Below are 21,240 nucleotides of genomic sequence, written 5' to 3'. Positions count from 1 at the left end.
TAATGTCAGCAAAGTATGATTAACCAAATACGAAACTTACGTACAAACGACCTGTCACATAGGCAACTTAAAATCTCTGCATAGTTTATTAGAGGACAGATAGCGAGAACTCGAGAACCATTTTTATTTATCAACAACCACTCGGCAGGCCAAATTTGACCGCTTGCAAACTCGCTCATTTGGCCGTAGGAAGCAGGAGTGCTTCTCCGTGGGACGGTTGCCTGCTTGCTTCAAGCATTTGCGCCACAGTGCGCCTTAAGGCTGTGAGCACTCCCTACCAAAGGGTAGACAGGATGGTGCTTTGCTGGCTGTGCCACTACACCACTGTATGTTGGCAGACAACACTGAAACTACAATCAGTACAGCCACTATCCCCCAGGTGGTATATATTGCCATCAGATCAAAGTCGTCTTTTCAGATGTAAATGGTTCAAATGGCTCTGAGCACTATGGGACTCAACTGCTGTGGTCATAAGTCCCCTAGAACTTAGAACTACTTAAACCTAACTAACCTAAGGACAGCACACAACACCCAGCCATCACGAGGCAGAGAAAATCCCTGACCCCGCCGGGAATCGAACCCGGGAACCCGGGCGTGGGAAGCGAGAACGCTACCGCACGACCACGAGATGCGGGCTTCAGATGTAATATTCTTTTTCTGGTAGTATATGGAATCTGACTTAGTAGATAGCGCTAATTGTAATTTCGTTTCATCCTCGAGACGAATGGAAAGGCTTAAAACGCTTTGAATGTAGGTCCTGTGCACATCAATTTGTCTCGCTCATCAGCTCTTGCCTAACTAAAATGTTGAGGGTTACATGAGTAGGGCAAAGCAGATGGACAAAGAGACTCGGAAACTAGACACCTCACTCTTTACATCACGATGGAATAAAATGGTTCAAATGGCTCTGAGCACTATGGGACTCAACATCTGTGGTCATCAGTCCCCTAGAACTTAGAACTACTTAAACCTAACTAACCTAAGGACATCACACACATCCATTCCCGAGGCAGGATTCGAACCTGCGACCGTAGCGGTCACGCGGTTCCAGACTGAAGCGCCTAGAACCGCAGGGCCAACGATGGAATAACCTGGAAAAGTTAAACATTGGCGGGGCAGCGAATGTAGATGAAACGAAGTTGATGAAGTAAATTAAACGTTTCGAGATCAAACAAAAATCTTTGCTGCTATAAGTAATTCCGTTTTCAAATCACCCCTACTCAACTAACAAACACCAAATACGTGTCACTGAAGATCTCTCGGACTCGTTTTAGAAATTTACTTTGATAAGTTGAGGTCGCAGTAGGTAATGTCCACCACCCGATACTATGATACTATCGTCATAGCAGAGCCGGTGGGATGCAGCATGCGATCCCACTGTGTGACGCAATTATAATTACCATCATCGGAAAAAATTGTATTCATACACAGATCAACTCCTTTCGCCTTGGTAATAACTAAAGAGTTAAGACACCAGTCTCACCTTGACCCTCGAGGCGAAGATAAACAAGTCATTAGTTCTTACCACAGTAGTCTCTGTAGCAATCGGATCACCTTCACATAAGTTCCAAATTCGTACTTCTGAACCAGAAATAAGGCAGTTACAGTTAAACCATCCTGCAACTTTATCGGAAAGAGCGGCTACCAGGAGGAACTCGAAATAGGTCGCTCTTTCATACAGTTGAAATTTCGCTTGGCGAAAGAAGGATGAAAATAACGAGACACTAATTTGACTTAGGTGTCACCTTCAATAGTTTCCGAGAAAAAGGACAAAGTCTTGATGCTACTTCTTCAGTTTGCAAGCGGCGTTAAACCGAGTCAGTCGGTGGCAGTTTCAAATTTTTTCGCCCCGTGTTCAAATACAGTCGTATGTTTTTTCTTCCATTTTTGTTTTTCTTTTACTGACAAGGAAGTTTGTGACGTCAGTGACATCAATACTTTTTGTGACATCGAGACATACAACAGAATTATTGCCAAAACAAATAAGCATTTCAGGACTTATTAAAAATAGATTTTATCATCGCAAATCTTATACAACCTTATATAATTATTGGAAATGAAAAAACATATAAATTATAATACAATAAAACCTCGATAATTCGAGGTAATTGTGACTGAGTAGCGATCGAATTTGGGAAAACTCTAATTACATGAAAAGTTAAAATTTCACAGACCGTTTAATAAAAATGGTTTCAGAACTTTACACTCTGGCAAAATATCATTGCTCTAGTTTGTTTCTGTTTCCTCGCCAGTCACCTGCTGTTTCGTTGTCTATGCCCAACTCTGATGCTGCCTGTTTTTTTTTTCCACTGTCCAATTTTTGCAGTGCTAAAAAGTTTCATGTTCAAAGAAACAGATTTCCTTTTCTCTTTTGAAGTCAGCGCTCATATTGGCGAAAAAATGGCAGGAACAGTAACAAATAAAGCAACACGACCAAACAACGCAGAGATACCACTCCACCATAAGAGACTACACACACACACACACACACACACACACACACACACACACACGAACACACACACTGCGTACTTTCGATTTTATTCCTGACATCCTTTTGATTTTTTAACGTAGTAGTCATCCGTCATCCACCTCGGATTACAAGGAGGCTCCGATATCCGCGGCTCGATTTACCGAGGTTTTACTGTATTTCAGTTTTTTCTTTGGTATTTTGTTTTTGTACTTCAAGAGAACCATTGCGTAGCCCAGTGTGATATGTATCATAAAAACATTCAAAGCATAAAAATTCGAAGGACTACGCAAACAGTGTGTGAAGGTACATGCGCCACCGTCACATCTTTAGCGTGAATATCGTTAGGAAAAGCAACCTCATTAATGTTGCTAAATACCTCGAAATCTGGCGATAATTTCACGGCAAACCAAGCATATCAAAGCATTTTCTCGAAAGTTAGAGCTTGCAATTGATTGATTCCAAGTGTGTATTGTATTAATTGCATTGGTTCTAGGTGGAGCGTTCAGTAAATAATACAAAACTATTTCTTCATGGCCAATTTCGGTTGCAAAAATGCGGAATTTGTTGTGGGACATCGTGGAATATTCACGTTTCACGCCCTACAGTTTCGTGGAGTTCCGATAGCTCGCGTCTGTAACGGCTGTCATTGAGTTTCTTTTGGCGGAAAAATCAGAGCGTCGCAAATATTCATAGGCGCTTGCAAAACGTTTGACAGTCAAGAAACGCACAGTGAGTCGTTTAGCGAGGCGTCTGTCATCATCGCAACATGGTAGTGCACATCCGTCGAAGCTCCCGTGTGCCGCTTGCCGCATACAGCTGTTACTCCTGCAATGTTGGAACGTGCGGACACCCTCATTCGATGTGAGCGACGGATCACAATCAAACAACTTGCAGCACAACAAGATGTCTCTGTTGGTAGTGCTGACGTACTCATCCATCAGTTGGGGTACTCAAAAGTGTGTGCCTGTTGTTTTCCTCGCCGCCTAACAGAAGACCATAAAGAGTAATAAGTTTGACCCGGTGAATGACGCACTCCGTGGGAAGCAGTACGCGAATGATGGGGAGGTTATTGGCGCAGAAAGACATTGACTCCGATGTCGACCAGTAGAGTGGTCTCACGCAGGTATACAGGCCTTCCCAGTGAGGGAAGGTCGTTGCACTGAACGCAGGGTACGTTGAAAAATCGGGTTTTTTATCCAAAAGTGTGGGGAATAATATGGTGTTTTGGAATCCTGATAAAACCAACCTGCTTTCAGAAAAAAAGTTTTGTATTACTTAATGAACTACCCTCGTACTTGTGATTTCTGTTTGCTGGGGGATGAGAAACGGGCACTTTTGAATGGGGGTTGTGCATAGGTCTTTACCAGTCAGTAAAATTGTACGTCTTGGGACTGACAGTGCGCCAGCCTCTGTGACCGAACGGTTCTAGGCGCTTCAGTCCGGAACCGCGCTGCTGCTGCGGTTGCAGGTTCGAATCCTGCCTCGTGCATGGTTGTGTGTGATGTCCTTAGGTTAGTTAGGTTTAAGTAGTTCTAAGTCTAGGGGACTGATGACCTCAGATATTTTGTCCCATACTGGTTAGAGCCATTTCTGAACTGATAGTGAGGCAAACACTTTGGCGAAATTACTTTTAATGAACATGTTCATTTTCTGATGTCAACGATAAGCAGGCATCGTATAAGGAGGGATAGCTTTGCCTATCCCACAAGTCAATGATGTACAGAAACCCTTCAGTTTTACATCAGGTCACAAAACTTCCAATACATCCGCTGAGCAAACATATTCTGCCTGTCAGTAGTGTACTGGAGAATTGCGAACATTGTAGAACATATCTGGCAACTATGTGCCTGTCGATTTACTTCCTGGAGTGGTACAGAATTTTTGTTGTTGTTGTTGTGGTCTTCAGTCCTGAGACTGGTTTGATGCAGCTCTTCATGCTACTCTATCCTTTTCAAGCTGCTTCATCTCCCAGTACGTACTGCAGCCTACATCCATCTGAATCTGTTTAGTGTATTCATCTCTTGGTCTTCCTCTACGATTTTTGCCTTCCACGCTGCCCTCCAATACTAAATTGGTGATCCTTCGATGCCTCAGACCATGTCCTACCAACCGATCCCTTCTTCTAGTCAAGTTGTGCCACAAGCTCCTCTTCACCCCAATTCTATTCAATACCTCCACATTAGTTATGTGATCTACTCATCTAATCTTCAGCATTCTTCTGTAGCACCACATTTCGAAAGCTTCTATTCTCTTCTTGTCCAAACTATTTATCGTCTATGTTTCATTTCCATACATGGCTACACTCTATACAAATAGTTTCAGAAACGACTTCCTGACACTTAAATCTATACTCAATGTTAACAAATTTCTCTTCTGAAGAAACGCTTTCCTTGCCATTGCCAGTCTACATTTTATATCCTCTCTACTTCGAGCATCATCTGTTACTTTGCTCCCCAAATAGCAAAACTCCTTTACTACTTTAAGTGTCTCATTCCCTCGACTCTTCTAATTGCCATCTGGCATCTGTACAAATTGTAAATAGCCTTTCGCTCCCTGTTTTTTACCCCTGCCACCTTCAGAATTCGAAAGAGAGTATTCCAGTCAACATTGTCAAAAGCTTTCTCTAAGTCCACAAATGCTAGAAACGTAGGTTTGCCTTTTCTTAATCTATTTTCTAAGATAAGCCGTAGGGTCAGTATTGCCTCACGAGTTCCAACATTTCTACGGAATCCAAACTGATCTTCCCCGAGGTCGGCTTCTACCAGTTTTTCCATTCGCCTGTAAAGAATTCGTGTTAGTATTTTGCAGCCGTGACTTATTAAACTGATAGTTCGGTAATTTTCACATCTGTCAACACCTGCTTTCTTTGGGATTGGAATTATTATATTCTTCTTGAAGTCTGAGGGTACTTCGCCTGTCTGATACATCTTGCTCACCAGATGGTAGAGTTTTGTCAGGACTGGCTCTCCCATGGCTGTCAGTAGTTCTAATGGAATGTTGTCTACTCCCGGGGCCTTGTTTCGACTTAGGTCTTTCAGTGCTCTGTCAAACTCTTCACGCAGTATTATATCTCCCATTTCATCTTCATCTACATCCTCTTCCATTTCCATAATATTGTCCTCAAGTACATCGTCCTTGTATAGATCCTCTATATACTCCATCCACCTTTCTGCTTTCCCTTCTTTGCTTATGACCGGGTTTCCATCTGAGCTCTCGATATTCATACAAGTGGTTCTCTTTTCTCCAAAGGTCTCTTTAATTTTCCTGTAGGCAGTATCTATCTTACCCCTAGTGAGATAAGCCTCCACATCCTAACTTTTGTCCTCTAGCCATCCCTGCTTAGCTATTTTGCACTTCCTGTCGATCTCATTTTTGAGACGTTTGTATTCCTTTTTGCCTGCTTCAGTTACTGCATTTTTATATTTTCTCCTTTCATCAATTAAATTCAATATTTCTTCTGTTACCCAAGGATTTCTACTAGCCCTCGTCTTTTTACCTATGCCTTCAGTACTTCATCCCTCAAAGCTACCCATTCTTCTTCTACTATATTTCTTTCCCCCATTCTTGTCAAATGTTCCCTTATATTGTCCCTGAAACTCTGTACAACCTCTGGTTTAGTCAGTTTATCCAGGTCCCATCTCCTTATATTCCCACCTTTTTGCAGTTTCTTCAGTTTTAATCTACATTTCATAACCAATAGATTGTGGTCAGAGTCCACATCCGCCCCTGGAAATGTGTTACAATTTAAAACCTGGACCTAAATCTCTGTCTTATCAATATATAATCTATCTGAAACCTGTCAGTATCTCCAGGTTTCTTCCATGTATTATCCTGGTAAATTAACTCAATATTTTCTTGTCAGTTTGATTAAATATTCTGAAAGACTCTCACTTAGTGGTAGCAAATTTATGTTTTTGAGTCTAGTAAGCTAGAAGGTAGCAAATTTATGTTTTTGAGTCCAGTATGCTACTGCCAACAGAAACTGCATCTTACTTCGCCATATACGTTACGAATCCCTCTTAGCCATCACTGAGGTAATGAAGAGTCATGTCTGCTACTGTTGTACTGTAGCTTAGTGGAAAGTGTTCACCCACTGTGAGGAAGAACTACTAGCAGGCCGATCGACAATCAGTAAAGAAATCATAAGACAACTTCTCTGACATAAGTTTTGACGCTATTTGATTCTGCAACGTGTGGATCTAAAGGCGAAAACCTTACAGAATTGCTAATGTCCGCTTCTACAAACAGAAAAAAATGTTCAAATGTGTTTGGAATTGTAAGGGACCAAACTGCTGAGGTCATCGGTCCCTGGACTTACACGCTACTTAGCTTACGCTAAGGACAACACACACACACACACACACACACACACACATACACATACACGAGTGAGGACTCGAACCTCCGGCGGGAGGAGCCACGGGATTCGTGACATGGCGCCTCTAACCGCGCGGCCACTCCGACGGCTACGAACAAAAAATTGTACGGATGAGAGGACTATCAGAAGAGGAGATAAGGGAATTTTTGGAGCAGTCTTCTGATTCTGAATACTCGCCAAGTGAATATAAATCTTCCAGTGACGATGATAACGAGACAGATGTCACTCAAAAGTAGGAACTACACAACGATGTGATAATAATGAAGAATCACTTTATGCAGATGGAGAAGAACAATTTAGTGTAAATTCTGTTAAGTGTGACTTACTGTTTTCTCGTAATGGAAAAGAAATATTAGCTGCAGCTCCTCAAGCTGGAATTTCTGATAGGTGGCGCAAAAATGATGTATTGAAAGAAGATCAGAGACCTACAAGTTATTCTATTAGGTACAGTGATAATGAAGAATCTTGTTTTATGTTGTTCTTTCGTGTAAGCCTCATTGAAAAAGTGTGTATGTGGACCAACTAGGCAGGTGGTATCCGTTACAAGGACTGGGCGAATATAGATATGCATGAAATGAAATGTTTACTGGTATTATGATCCTTACTGGAGTTTACAAGTCAATAAATGGAGTGTTGAGAACGGCCAATCACTGTTCAATGAAATATGTCTCTCAGCCGATTCCCTGCAATTCTGAGGGTGTTGCGCTCTGACTTTACAGCAGGCCGATGTGAACATAGGTTAAGTAACAAACTGAAACCAATCAGAGAAGTTTTTGAGATGTGGGAACTTACCCTTAGGGATACCTACGTTCCAGGATGGTGCATGATCGTGGATGAACAATTGGTCACATTTCGCGGCAGCTGTTCATTTCGACAATATGTCCCATCAAAACCTGGTATATACGAAATGAACTTCTGTAGTGACAGCGGAACAAGCAACTGCCCTAATATGAAAGTGCGTCTGAGGAAGGTTCAAATGGCTCTGAGCACTATGGGACTCAACTGCTGAGGTCATTAGTCCCCTAGAACTTAGAACTAGTTAAACCTAACGAACCTAAGGACATCACAAACATCCATGCCCTAGGCAGGATTTGAACCTGCGACCGTAGCGGTCTCGCGGTTCCAGACTGCAGCGCCTTTAACCGCACGGCCACTTCGGCCGGCTCTGAGGAAGGAGGAAGAAGCCAGAACCCTACGAGTTGGACAGAATGTAGTGAAAACATTGGTGATTGTACTTGAAAAGTGTGGACGTAATATCACCTGTGATAATTATTTTCTCGATTTACCTCATTATGTGTTGTCAAAAGATCTGCCATTAGTCAGTACAATCCGAAAAAAGAAAGGTGAACTGCCTGTCGATTCTATTACTCCTAAAGAACGTGATCGATTCTTTACATTGTTTGGTTTTCAACCAGATGTGATTATAGCCTTTTAAGTTCCCAAAAATCGAAAAAAAAGTTGTTACTGTCATTAGCTCTCTTCATGGGCAACCAACAGTGTCATCATCACAAATAAAGAAGCTTAAAGTTATAATGACATAAAATACCATAAAGGGCGGCGTTGACACCGTGGACCAGAAGACGCGATGGCAATGTAAGTGTAATGAATGCGTACATAATTTGGATGATATCAATAACAAAATGAAACTACGGAGTTCCATCATCAATTTGCGAAAGCAAGTAGCAGGGGGTAAAGGAGTCAATGAATTCGTTAGTAGCACCGTATGCAGGAAGGGCAGTGAAAGCACGAAAAGGAGAAGAGGACATATTGTATAGAGAAGAAAGATAGGAAACGTCAAATTACGTATTACAAGTGCAACAAATATGTATGATCGGAACATTCTGCTATTGTCTGCAGATCCTGCGCAAATTTGCAATAAGGATAAGAGCCATCAGCACTGTTTTCTTGTCACGTGTGTGGCCGACGCGAACAGGACTCTTGGAAGTGGCGGCCTCTGCTAGCTCTGTTACCGCCACTTAGTGTCCGTCCGTCACTACAACAGGGCGAGTCTGCGATCCGCGACGCTGAGGTGTGCAGGGGCCATGTAGGCTGCACGCACGGCCGAGGTGCGCGAAGGGCTGCCGATCCCTTTTGCGAAGATGGCCGGTGTAGCACTTTTAAAATCATTTTATTTACTTATTTATTATTTATTTAAAGTTGACATGTCAAAAACACAATTTTTATACTTGTGTTTTTTAAAATGTAAGCTTTAAATAAATAAATAAATAAAATTGTTTTAAAAGTGCTATACCACCGATCTTCGCAAAAGCGATCGGCAACCGTTGGGGCACATCGGGCGCCTGTGCAGCCTACATAGCCCATGCACGCCTTAGCGTCATGGACTCGCCATGTCGCAGTAACGGACGGACAGCAGGCGGCGGTAGCAGTGGCCGCCACTTGCGAGAGACGTTTTCGCACCCGCCACACACGTGACCAGAAAATAATGCCGCGAGCATTCCATCGCCGGCCGTCATTAACGGTCGGTGCCAAAGGTACAGAAGCCAGTTGTTCCGGCTTCGAGAGCCTCTCCTAGCTTCTGGGGGGATGCTATTCACCCCATCGCCGTAGGACGGTCGCGAAGTCCATCGTAGGGACCGACGCCGCTGTATTCAGCATTCATCGTAGTTTCCGTTGGTTTAATCGGACTGTATCCAGGATAGACTTTCCTGTTTCTAGGCTGATATTATTCAGGACAGCTTCGTCGGACAGAATATTTTCTATGCGAGTGTATTTGTCTACGAGAATCCAAACTGTGTTACTTTGTCAGACTGGAATCACCATACTGTCAAGTCTTCATACCTGTGAGACGCAGTAATTTTGATTTTGTGTTACTGAAGAAGACGTTTCTTTCCTTGGTCAATTAACTTTTGTAAACTTTGATCACTGTTTTCCATGTGTAGATGTGAGAGACATCAAAAAGTATTTATACCCCAAAAGTTGTTCACATCATCATCAAATTAGTGTGGATTTGTGTCAACGTAAACAACACGGGCCAGAGAGGCCCGACTGGTAGGCAACCCTATAGAGATTTCCTGGTAAGCAGCGTGTTAAGCACGTTTAATGTTGATATCGCAAAAAATGGTCGTAACTGATTATTAATAAGCGACTGGAAATACCCAGCTGACTCTGTTTCTATTTAAAACAGGTTGTCCGGCTTTTAGGGCAAAATTTACATCTAAATACACGACGCCAAAGAAACTGGTATAGGCGTACGTATTCAAATACAGAGATATGTAACAGGCAGAATACGGCGCTGTAGTCGTCGCAACGTCTGTATAACACGTGTCTGGCGCAGTTATTAGATCGGTTACTGGTACTACAATATCAGGTTATCAAGATTTAAGTGAGTCTGAACGTGATGTTATACTCGGCAGACGAGCGATCGGACGCAGCATCTCCGAGGTAGCGATGAACTGTGGATTTTCCCGTACGACCGTTTCACGAATGTACCGTCAATCTCAGGAATCCGGTAAAACATGAAATCTCCAACATCGCTGCGGCCGGAAAAAGATCCTGCAAGAACGGGACCAACAACGACTGAAGAGAATCTTTCAGCGAGACAGAAGTGCAAACCTTCCGCAAATTGCTGCAGATTTCAATTATGGGCCATCAACAAGTGTCAGCGTGCGAACCATTCAACGAAACATTATCGATATGGGCTTTCGGAGCCGAAGGCATACTCGTGTACCCTTGATGTCTGCAAGACACAAAGCTTTACGCCTAACCTGGGCCCATCAGTACCGACATTGGACTGTTGATGATTGGAAACATGTTACCTGGTCGGACGAGTCTCGTTTCAAATTGTATCGAGCAGATGGACGTGTACCGGTATGGAGACAACCTCTTGAATCCATGGACCCAGCATGTCAGCAGGGGCTGTTCGTGCTGGTGGAGGCTCTACAATGGTGTGGGGCGTGTGCAGTTTGAGTGATATGGGACCCCTGATATATCTAGATAGGAGTCTGACAGGTGATACGTACGTAAGCATCCTGTCTGATCACCTGCATCCATTCATGTCCATTGTGCATTCCGACCAACTTGGGCAATTCCATCAGTGCGACACCCCACACGTCCATAATTGCTGCGGAGTTGCTCCAGGAACACTCTTCCGAGTTTGATCACTTACGTTGGCCACCAAACTCTCCAGACATAAACATTTTTGGGCATATCAGAGATGTCTTGCAACGTGCTGTTCAGAAGAGATCTCCACACCCTCGTACTCCTACGGATGTATGGACGGACGTGCAGGATTCATGGTACGTCACTTCGTTTTACGGTACTTCTGCGTGCTCGCGGGGGCCCTACACGACATTAGGCAGGTGTACCAGTTTCTTTGGCTCTTCAGCGTATAATACCAAGACCGGCTCTTCTATTTTTGGACCTGGCAACCCTGTTGTCGGAGGCAGAAGACAGGATCACGAGCCGTCTTTCTTGTCTTTTTCCAGCCAGTTTCTACGTCCTCTCTGTGCCTATCTCGGTCCATTTCGATTGCTACGGTCCTGCGAGGGACGGGTCTGGGGGGGGGGGGGGGGCGACTTCCTGGACGAGGTAATTGTCGCCACGAGCAGCTAGCAGGCGAAACGGGCTGGCGGGCGTCCAGGCGCCGCGGCGTTTAACAAGCACCCAGCAGCGAGGCACAGCACAGCACAGCACAGCTCAGCCCCCGACTCTCAGCAACCCATCGATCGGCGGCCGCGCCGCGCTGCCGACGCCCGGGCCCAGGCGGCGCACCGCTCCTCCACTAGCCCAGCGGCCTCGCCTCCTGCTGGCCTCGCCTCGCGACAGCTGTCACCTGTGCTGCACAGCTGCAGATGCTGCAGCTGCCGTCTGTCTGGGGTTGTACTGTCCGTGGAACACGTGCTCACTGCTCTGCCCTTGCGGAGACGCTGCTAACAGGCCCCTTGTTTAGATCTGCCGCTCAGGATATCTGATGGAATTGAGTTAATCACGTCGTATTGGCAATGTTCATGTATTAGTTTCCTTGAGACGGAAAAGCTTCTTCTACAGATCAGCACGCATTTATAAAGCATCACTCGTGAGAAACTCAGATTACTATTTTCTCACAGTATATTCCGCAAAACATGGCTGAAGGTCTACAGGCAGGTTCCATATCCAAGATTTACGGAAAGCACTTGACACGGTACCACATTGCAGTATGTTTATGCTGCAGCCACACTGCTGCCAGTTGCTGCTCGCTGCTGTCACATTTCTCGCTTCTCGGCAGAAGTTTGGTGCAATTATGCCGCAGTCTTGTTGCTGGCACATCACTGCTAGCTGGTCGCACAGGCATCTCGCTTCTCGCTGGGAATCTGTACCATACATCTGTCAACATCGCTGGTTGAGTGGACAACAGCAACAGTGGTTTGTCACACGTGCAATGTGATTATTAAAAAAGGACCAACCTTTGAATACAGGCTGTCCATGCTGTAGATACTTTCGCCTGTTCCATCAATGGCTGAAAAATTGTCCACAGCTCTTGTTCAGACAGTTATAGTTGTCATAAAAATATCCCAGTTTATTTTAAATATTATCTTGACCTTATTAACCTAATTTCTATGGAATAGTAATTCGTAGGCCTACTCACTTTGAGATAATATTTCGTCAGTGTTTATCTACATCTCTTCATGTGCTGCACCTGCCACTTAAAGTTTCGTGCTGATGTACTACGGACAAAAAGAATACGATAAAGTAGGTGAAAAGGAGGAACTTATTTTCAAAACGCCAAATGTTATGCATCATAAAGAGGTCGTGGTGATCTGTATGCCAAGAGTCCCATATACAGGGTGAGGCCGCGCGGGGTAGCCGCGCGGTCTATGGTGCCTTGTCACGGTCCGCGCTGCTCCCTCCGTCGGAGGGGATTCGAGTCCTCCCTCGGGCATGTGTGTGTGTGGGGTGGGTGGGGGGTCCTTGGCGTAAGTTAGTTTAAAGTAAGATTAAATAGTGTGTAAGCTTGGGGACCGATGACTGCAGCAGTTTGGTTCCATAAGACCTTACCACAAATTTCAGTTTCAGTACATGGTGACAATTATTGAACTATATAAAAAAAAAACGTAAATTAGTTACAGACTACGGCGTGCACATGCTTTATTCAGCATGTAAGCGACACTACAGACGGTTATGACATGTTCGATACGCCTGCCATCATTGGTAATGATGTGGCGCAGACGAATACCGAAATTCTGCGTGACCCTCTGAAGTGTCGGAACATCGATGCTGTCGATGACCTCCTGAATGGCTGTTTTCAGCTCTGCAATAGTTCTGGAGTTATTACTGTACATCTTGTCTTTAATTTAGCTCCACAAAAAGGAGTCGGCCGGCCGGGGTCTGGAACCACGCGACCGCTACTGTCGCAGGTTCGAATCCTGCCTTGGGGATGGATGTGTGTGATATCCTTAGGTTAGTTAGGTTTAAGTAGTTCTAAGTTCCAGGGGGCTGATGACCTCAGATATTAAGTCCCATAGTGCTCAGAGCCAGAGCCGAAAAGGAGTCGGATGTGTTCACATCCAAAGAATATGGCGACCAATCGAGGCTCATGCGAGTGACCTCTGGGTACCCCAGAACCAGAATGCGGTCCCCAAAGTGCTCCTCCAGGAAATCAAACACTCTCCTACTTTGATGGGGTTGATGTGCGTCTTGCATGAACCACATATTGTCGAAATTAGGGTCGCTTTGGACAATAGAGATGAAATTAAATTCCACAACCTTCATGTACCGTTCGGTGGTCACCGGGCCGTCAAGGGATATCACACCAGTTATTCCTTGGCTGGACACTGCACAGCACACAGTCACCCGTTGAGAGTGAAGACACTTCTCGATCGCGAAATGCGGATTCTCAGTCCCCCAAATGCGCCAATTTTGCTTACTGATGAACCCATCCAAATGAAAGTGGGCCTCGTCGCTAAATCAAACCATATTTACATTTAAGTCCTGTTGTCAATTCTGTGGACAATAGTGTCGGCGAAGCACAACCGCTGTTCCATGGCCATGGGGCTTAGTGGCTGATGGGTTTTAATTTTGTATGGGAAGAGATGCAGGTCTTCAACAATAATTTGTCGCATTGTCTCAGTTGATTCCCACCTGTTGTGCAGCTCATCTGATCGATTTACTGGGACTGGTATGAAACACAGCGCTTGTCTTCTAGATGTTTTCAGGCGTTTTCACCCTTTTTGGACGACCGACATTGACAACGCTGTCATCACGAGTACTACCTGTTCTCTCAAACTTGCGAATCAAATTCTTGATTTTTAGCACTATTGCACCGGCTGCCTTCAGCTTGCTGCATAGTAGGCTTTCACCAGCGCTATACGCTCAAGCATGCTGTACCGTGACATTTTCAAGTGCAAAATGGCCGTCACGTGCAAATGGCCGACAACTAGCGCGTGCGCATGCGCATATTAAGTCCCATCACGCCCCGCAGTCGACCGTGCAGTTTGAATGTCCTAACACAAACCATTCACAAGTTATGATGATTTTATTTCATGTAGTTCAGCAAGTGTCATTCTGTAACTTTGCGTCCAAAAAAAATCTTGAACTCCACAAGCTGCATTTCTGCCAGTCACACCTGTGACTACCCAAAGATGAGGGCCAGGCTGATCTTCTGTGGATGAAGAATCAACCTGCCTGACCCCGAGCAGTTCAACGTGGCAGCGGGGCACAGGTTCCGACAGACGTCGACAGTTATGCCAAGCTGCAGCGACCTGCAGCCCTCCTACGACAGGTCGCAGCACTGACCCCAGACAACACGAGGGCCCTGCGGCAGCGGATTCCGTTCTTAGCCAGGAAGTTCTACCCTGTGCCTCCGTGCATGCGGGCTCAGCACGGCCACCGCCATGCACCACTGGGAAGAAGACAGAGTGGTTGTAAGACTTCTTCTTCTTCTTCTTCTTTCGCTTACGCCATAGTCCCGCAGCGATCGCAGGGTCGGCGTGGTTACAACGTATTTGGCAGTGTTTGTGTGAGGGATGGCCGGATGCCCTTCCTGCCGCCACCCCGTACCTCCCCAGGACGGAATCAGTGTACCCCAGCTGTCTGCGTCTAGTGTAAATCATGAAACAGTGCGGACATGTTTCAGATGTCTGCGACGCGTGTTACTGCGGTGGAACGTGGGGACCAGTCCGGTATTCACCTAGCGGGATGTGGAAAACCGCCTAAAAACCACATCCGGGCGGATTCGAGCCGGGGCCGGCGCGCCTACCCGAGTCCAGGAAGCAGCGCGTTAGTGCGCTCGGCTACCCTGGCGGGTAGAGTGGTTGTAAGACTCTCGGAAATAAATGACTGTTCATTTAATGATGTCTCATTAACGCTTGGTCACCTCACAGGACGCCATTTCCGCTCAACTATCCTACACTCACATTTGACGCCGCATCTGGCGGGCTCCTATACCACATTCAAACGAGTCAGTTGAAATTAGTAAGCGTAAAATTTCGTGATTTATTTCAGATGTCGGTTCCACATTAAACTTTACCAGATGCATCAGACACACTGTGATAATCAGTGACTTACATCTATAGCAGTCTTACAAGTTGGTCATGCGAGTATTGTCAAGAAATATTAATAATTCGCCACACAGCTGTTTTTATCAATATTCCACCAACAGATGAATAGGATTTTGAAAAAATACATTTAGGAAGATCAGATTGATAACGGTATATTGCTGTTTGTTTATTCCATAACAGTGACGGAAATTTAAGCATAACACATATTTGTCCCATTTTTCTGCATGTAGTGTTGCTAAGAAGTATGGAAAGGCAAATTCGCATTTACGTACTACAAAGATCTGATTGTAGTTACATTAGTAAGTAGTGCTTTATATGGTGAAATACACTACTGTCCATTAAAATTGCTACACCAAGAAGAAATGCAGATGATAAACTGGTATTCATTGGACAAATATATTATACTAGAACTGACATGTGATTACATTTTCACGCAATTTGGGTGCATAGATCCTGAGATATCAGTACCCAGAACAACCACCTCTGGCCGTAATAACGGCCTCAATACGCCTGGGCATTGAGTCAAACAGAGCTTGGATGGCGTGTACAGGTACAGCTGCCCATACAGTTTCAACACGATACCACAGTTCATCAAGAGCAGTGACTGGCGTAATGTGACGAGCCAGTTGCTCGGCAACCATTGACTAGACGTTTTCAATTGGTGAGAGATCTGGAAAATGTGCTGGCCAGGGCAGCAGTCGAACATTTTCAGTATCCAGAAAGGCCCGTGCACGACCTGCAACATGCGGTCGTGCATTATCCTGCTGATGTAGGGTTTCGCAGGGATCGAATGAAGGGTGGAGCCACGGGTCGTAACACGTCTGAAATGTAACGTCCACTGTTCAAAGTGCGGTCAGTGCGAACAAGACGTGACCGAGACGTGTAACCAATGGCATCCCGTACCATCACGCCGGGTGATACGCCAGTATGGCGATGACGAATACACGCTTCCAATGTGCGTTCACTGCAATGTCGCCAAACACAGATGCGACCATGATGATGCTGTAAACAGAACCTGGATTCATCCGAAAAAATGACGTTTTGCCATTCGTGCACCCAGGTTCGTCGTTAAGTACACAATCGCAGGTGCTCCTGTCTGTGATGCAGCGTCAAGGGTAACCACAGCCGTGGTCTCCGAGCTGATAGTCCATGCTGCTGCAAACGTCGTCGAACTGTTGGTGCAGATGGTTATTGTCTTGCAAACGTCCCCATCTGTTGACTCAGGGATCGAGACGTGGCTGCACTATCCGTTACAGCCATGCGGATAAGATGCCAGTCATCTTTACTGCTAGTGATACGAGGTCGTTGGGATCCAGCACGGCGTTCCGTATTACCCTCCTGAACCCACCTATTCCATATTCTGCTATCAGTCATTGGATATCGACCATCGCGAGCAGCAATGTCGCGATACGATAAACCGCAGTCGCGATTTATCAAAGTCGGGAACGTGATGGAACGCATTTCTCCTCCTTACACGAGGCATCACAATAACGTTTCACCAGGCGAAGCCGGTCAACTGCTGTTTGTGTATGAGAAATCGGTTGGAAACTTTCCTCGTGTCAGCACGTTGTAGGTGTCGCCACCGGCGCCAACCTTGTGTGGATGCTCTGAAAAGCTAATGATTTGCATATCACAGCATCTTCTTCGTGTCGGTTAAATTTCGCGTCTGTAGCACGTCATCTTCATGGTTGTAGCAATTTTAATGGCCAGTAGTGTATGTTGACATACATCGAGACACATTGTAATAAAGGAATAATATACCAGAGCAATTTTTGGTGGTTATATGACCCCTAGTTATCATATCAAAGTGACGTGCACGCAAACAAATATATCGTCGTCCAGATTTCCGAAGATGAAATAACCGTAAGCTCAATGGCAACGGGGAAACGGTAGCATACTTGTGGGCTATGATATACACTGACAAAAGTCATGGGATACCTCGTAATATCGTGTCGAACCTCCTTTATCCTGGCGTTCTGCAGCAGCTCGACCTGGCGTGGTTTCAAAAGGTTGTTGGAAGTTCCCTGCAGAAATACTGAGCCATGCTGCCTCTATAGCCGTCCATAATTGCGAAAGTGTCGCCGGTGCATGATTTTGTGGCCGAATTGACCTCTTGATTATGTTCCATGTCGGGCGATCTACGTGACAAAATCATTCGCCCGAATTGTCCAGAATGCTCTTCAATACAGTCGCGAACAATTGTGGCTCGGTGAAATGGCGCAATGTCATCCACAAATTTCTTACGTTTTTTGGGAACGTGACGTTCATGAATGGCTACAAACGGTCTCCAAGTAGCCGAACATAACTAGGACCCAGTCCATTGCATGTAAACACAGCCCACACCATTAAGGAGCAGCCACCGGCTTGCCCAGTGCCTTGTTGACAAGTTGGTTCCATGACTTCACGGGATCTGCGCCACACTCGAACCCTACCGTCAGCTCTTAGCAACTGCAATGGGGTCTTATCTGACCAGTCCACGGTTTTCCAGTCGTCTAGAGTCCAACTTCACGAGATCAGGAGAGGCGCTGCGGGCGATGCGCTGTTAAAGGCACCTCTCGTCTGTCGTTTGTTGCCATAGCCCATCAACACCAAATTCCGCCGCACTGTCCAAATGATACATTCCTCGTACGTCCCACATTGATTTCTGCGGTTATTTCACGCAGTGTTGCTTGTCCGTTAGCACTGAAACATAAGTAATCGAAGCCCAGTTCAACAATCTGTATGACCTGACGTTCCAAAATGACACTTATAGGCAAGTCGGTATTTAAGGGCTTTCGTCAACAGGTGAGTGACGTCATTTATTTTAATAGAGCTCCTTACAGACAAAGTCAGAAGGAGCCGCTGTTGCAGACTTCCTGCCTTGCTTATGACGTCATAAACTTTACCCAATCAGCAACCATTACTCTGACCGTCCAGAAAGGCCCTGTACACTGCTCACCTCTGATGTGTTCATGGGGCCTGGAAAGCAACAAGTATGAATGTAGGCTGAAGAAAAGAAGCAGTATGTCTGCTACGCTGATACAACCGAACTAGCAGAATACACAGGGTGTTACAAAAAGGTACGGCCAAACTTTCAGGAAACATTCCTCACACACAAAGAAAGAAAATATGTTATGTGGACATGTGTCCAGAAACACTTACTTTCCATGTTAGAGCTTATTTTATTACTTCTCTTCAAATCACATTAATCATAGAATGGAAACACACAGCAACAGAACGTACCAGCGTGACTTCAAACACTTTGTTACAGGAAATGTTCAAAATGTCCTCCGTTAGCGAGGATACATGCATCCACCCTACGTGCATGGAATCCCTGATGCGCTGATGCAGCCCTGGAGAATGGCGTATTATATCACAGCCGTCCACAATACTAGCACGAAGAGTCTCTACATTTGGTACCGGGGTTGCGTAGACAAGAGCTTTCAAATGCCCCCATAAATGAAAGTCAGGAGGGTTGAGCTCAGTAGAGCGTGGAGGCCATGGAATTGGTCCGCCTCTACCAATCCATCGGTCACCGAATCTGTTGTTGAGAAGCGTACGAACACTTCGACTGAAATGTTCAGGAGCTCCATCGTGCATGAACCACATGTTGTGTCGTACTTGTAAAGGCACATGTTCTAGCAGCACAGGCAGAGTATCCCGTATGAAATCATTATAACGTGCTCCATTGAGCGTAGGTGGAACAACATGGGGCCCAATCAAGACATCACCAACAATGCCTGCCCAAACGTTCACAGAAAATCTGTGTTGATGACGTGATTGCACTATTGCGTGCGGATTCTCGTCAGTCCACACATGTTGATTGTGAAAATTTACAATTTGATCACGTTGGAATGAAGCCTCATCCGTAAAGAGAACATTTGCACTGAAATGAGGATTGACACATTGTTGGATGAACCATTCGCAGAAGTGTACCCGTGGAGGCCAATCAGCTGCTGATAGTGCCTGCACACGCTGTACACGGTACGGAAACAACTGGTTCCCCCGTAGCACTCTCCATTCAGTGACGTGGTCAACGTTACCTTGTAGAGCAGCAACTTCTCTGACGCTGACATTAGGGTTATCGCCAACTGCGCGAAGAATTGCCTCGTCCATTGCAGGTGTCCTCGTCGTTCTAGGTCTTCCCCAGTCGCGAGTCATAGGCTGGAATGTTCCGTGCTCCCTAAGACGCCGATCAATTGCTTCGAACGTCTTCCTGTCGGGACACCTTCGTTCTGGAAATCTGTCTCGATACAAACGTACCGCGCCACGGCTATTGCCCCGTGCTAATCCCTACATCAAATGGGCATCTGCCAACTCCGCATTTGTAAACATTGCACTGACTGCAAAAGCACGTTCGTGATGAACACTAACCTGTTGATGCTACGTACTGATGTGCTTGATGCTGTAGAGCAATGAGTCGCACGTCAACACAAGCACCGAAGTCAACATTACCTTCCTTCAATTGGGCCAACTGGCGGTGAATCGAGGAAGTACAGTACATACTGACGAAACTAAAATGAGCTCTAACATGGAAATTAAGCGTTTCCGGACACATGTCCACATAACATCTTTTCTTTATTTGTGAGTGAGGATTGTTTCCTGAAAGTTTGGCCGTACCTTTTTGTAACACCCTGTGTAGGGTGTATGTGAAATGGATGTAGGAAAAAACAGGGCTGTGAGAGTGAGTCATGGTAAGCACGTTTCACATAGCAACCTATGTCGCATCCCTCAGCGTACGGTGATAGGCGTCGTTGAACAGCGTCGCTCGCCAACAAGAGGGTAGGCACGCAACATGCCACAGAGCCGTCAAGGTAGCAGGTCTGCAGGTCAACGTTTTCAACGTATTAGTGCCACCAAGGTAAAAGAGACGTCTGGTTGAAGTTTTATGACCTTTACTTGCAAACACTGTAGTCGACATTGTCGCGGATATTCAAGGCGGGACACCACTGCGTGTTTTTCGTCTCTTACTGGGGGGTGGACGCTTTGCTTTTGGCTGTGCAAATCCCTGAATCTTCCTGGTAGATTAAAACTGTGTGGGGGACCGAGACTCGAACTCGGGACCTTTGCCTTACGCGGGCAAGTGCTCTACCAACTGAGCTACCCAAGCACGACTCACGCCCCGTCCTCTCAGTTTTACTTCTGCCAGTATCTCGTCTCCTACCTTCCAAACTTTACAGAAGCTCTCCTGCGAACCTTGCAGAACTAGCACTCCTGAAAGAAAGGATATTGCGTAGACATGGCTTAGCCACAGCCTGGGAGATGTTTCCAGAATGAGATTTTCACTCTGCAGCGGAGTGTGTGCTGATATGAAACTTCCTGGCAGATTAAAACTGTGTGTCGGACTGAGACTCGAACTCGGGACGTTTGCCTTACGCGGCCAAGTGCTCTACCATCTGAGCTACCCAAGCTGTGAGGATGGGGCGTGAGTGGTTGAAGGCATATGCGAGACTCATCGGTGAAAAGAGCGTGATGCCAATCCTGAGCAGTCCATTCGGCATGTTGTTTTGCCCATCTGTATCACACTGCATGGTGTCGTGGTTGAAAAGCTGGACCTCGCCATGGACGTCGGGAGTGAAGTTGCGCTTCATGCAACCTATTGCGCACAGTTTGAGTAGTAACACGACGTCCTGTGGTTGCACGAAAGGCATTAATCAAAATGGTGGCGTTGCTGTCAGGGTTCCTCCGAACCATAATGCATAGGTAGCGGTCATCCATTGCAGTAGTAGCCGTTGGGCGGCCTGAGCGAGGCAAGTCATCAACGATTCCTGTCTCTCTGTATCTCCTCCATGACCGAACAACATCGCTTCGGTTCACTCCGAGAAGCCCTTCCTGGCACAAAGTAACAATGCGGACTCGATCGAACCACGGTATTGACCGTCTAGGCGTGGTTGAACTACAGACAACGAGAACCG

This window comes from Schistocerca nitens, chromosome 2 (genome assembly GCF_023898315.1).
Source record: "Schistocerca nitens isolate TAMUIC-IGC-003100 chromosome 2, iqSchNite1.1, whole genome shotgun sequence".
Taxonomy (NCBI): Eukaryota; Metazoa; Arthropoda; class Insecta; order Orthoptera; family Acrididae; genus Schistocerca; species Schistocerca nitens.
Note: the sequence above shows the minus strand (reverse complement) of the source record.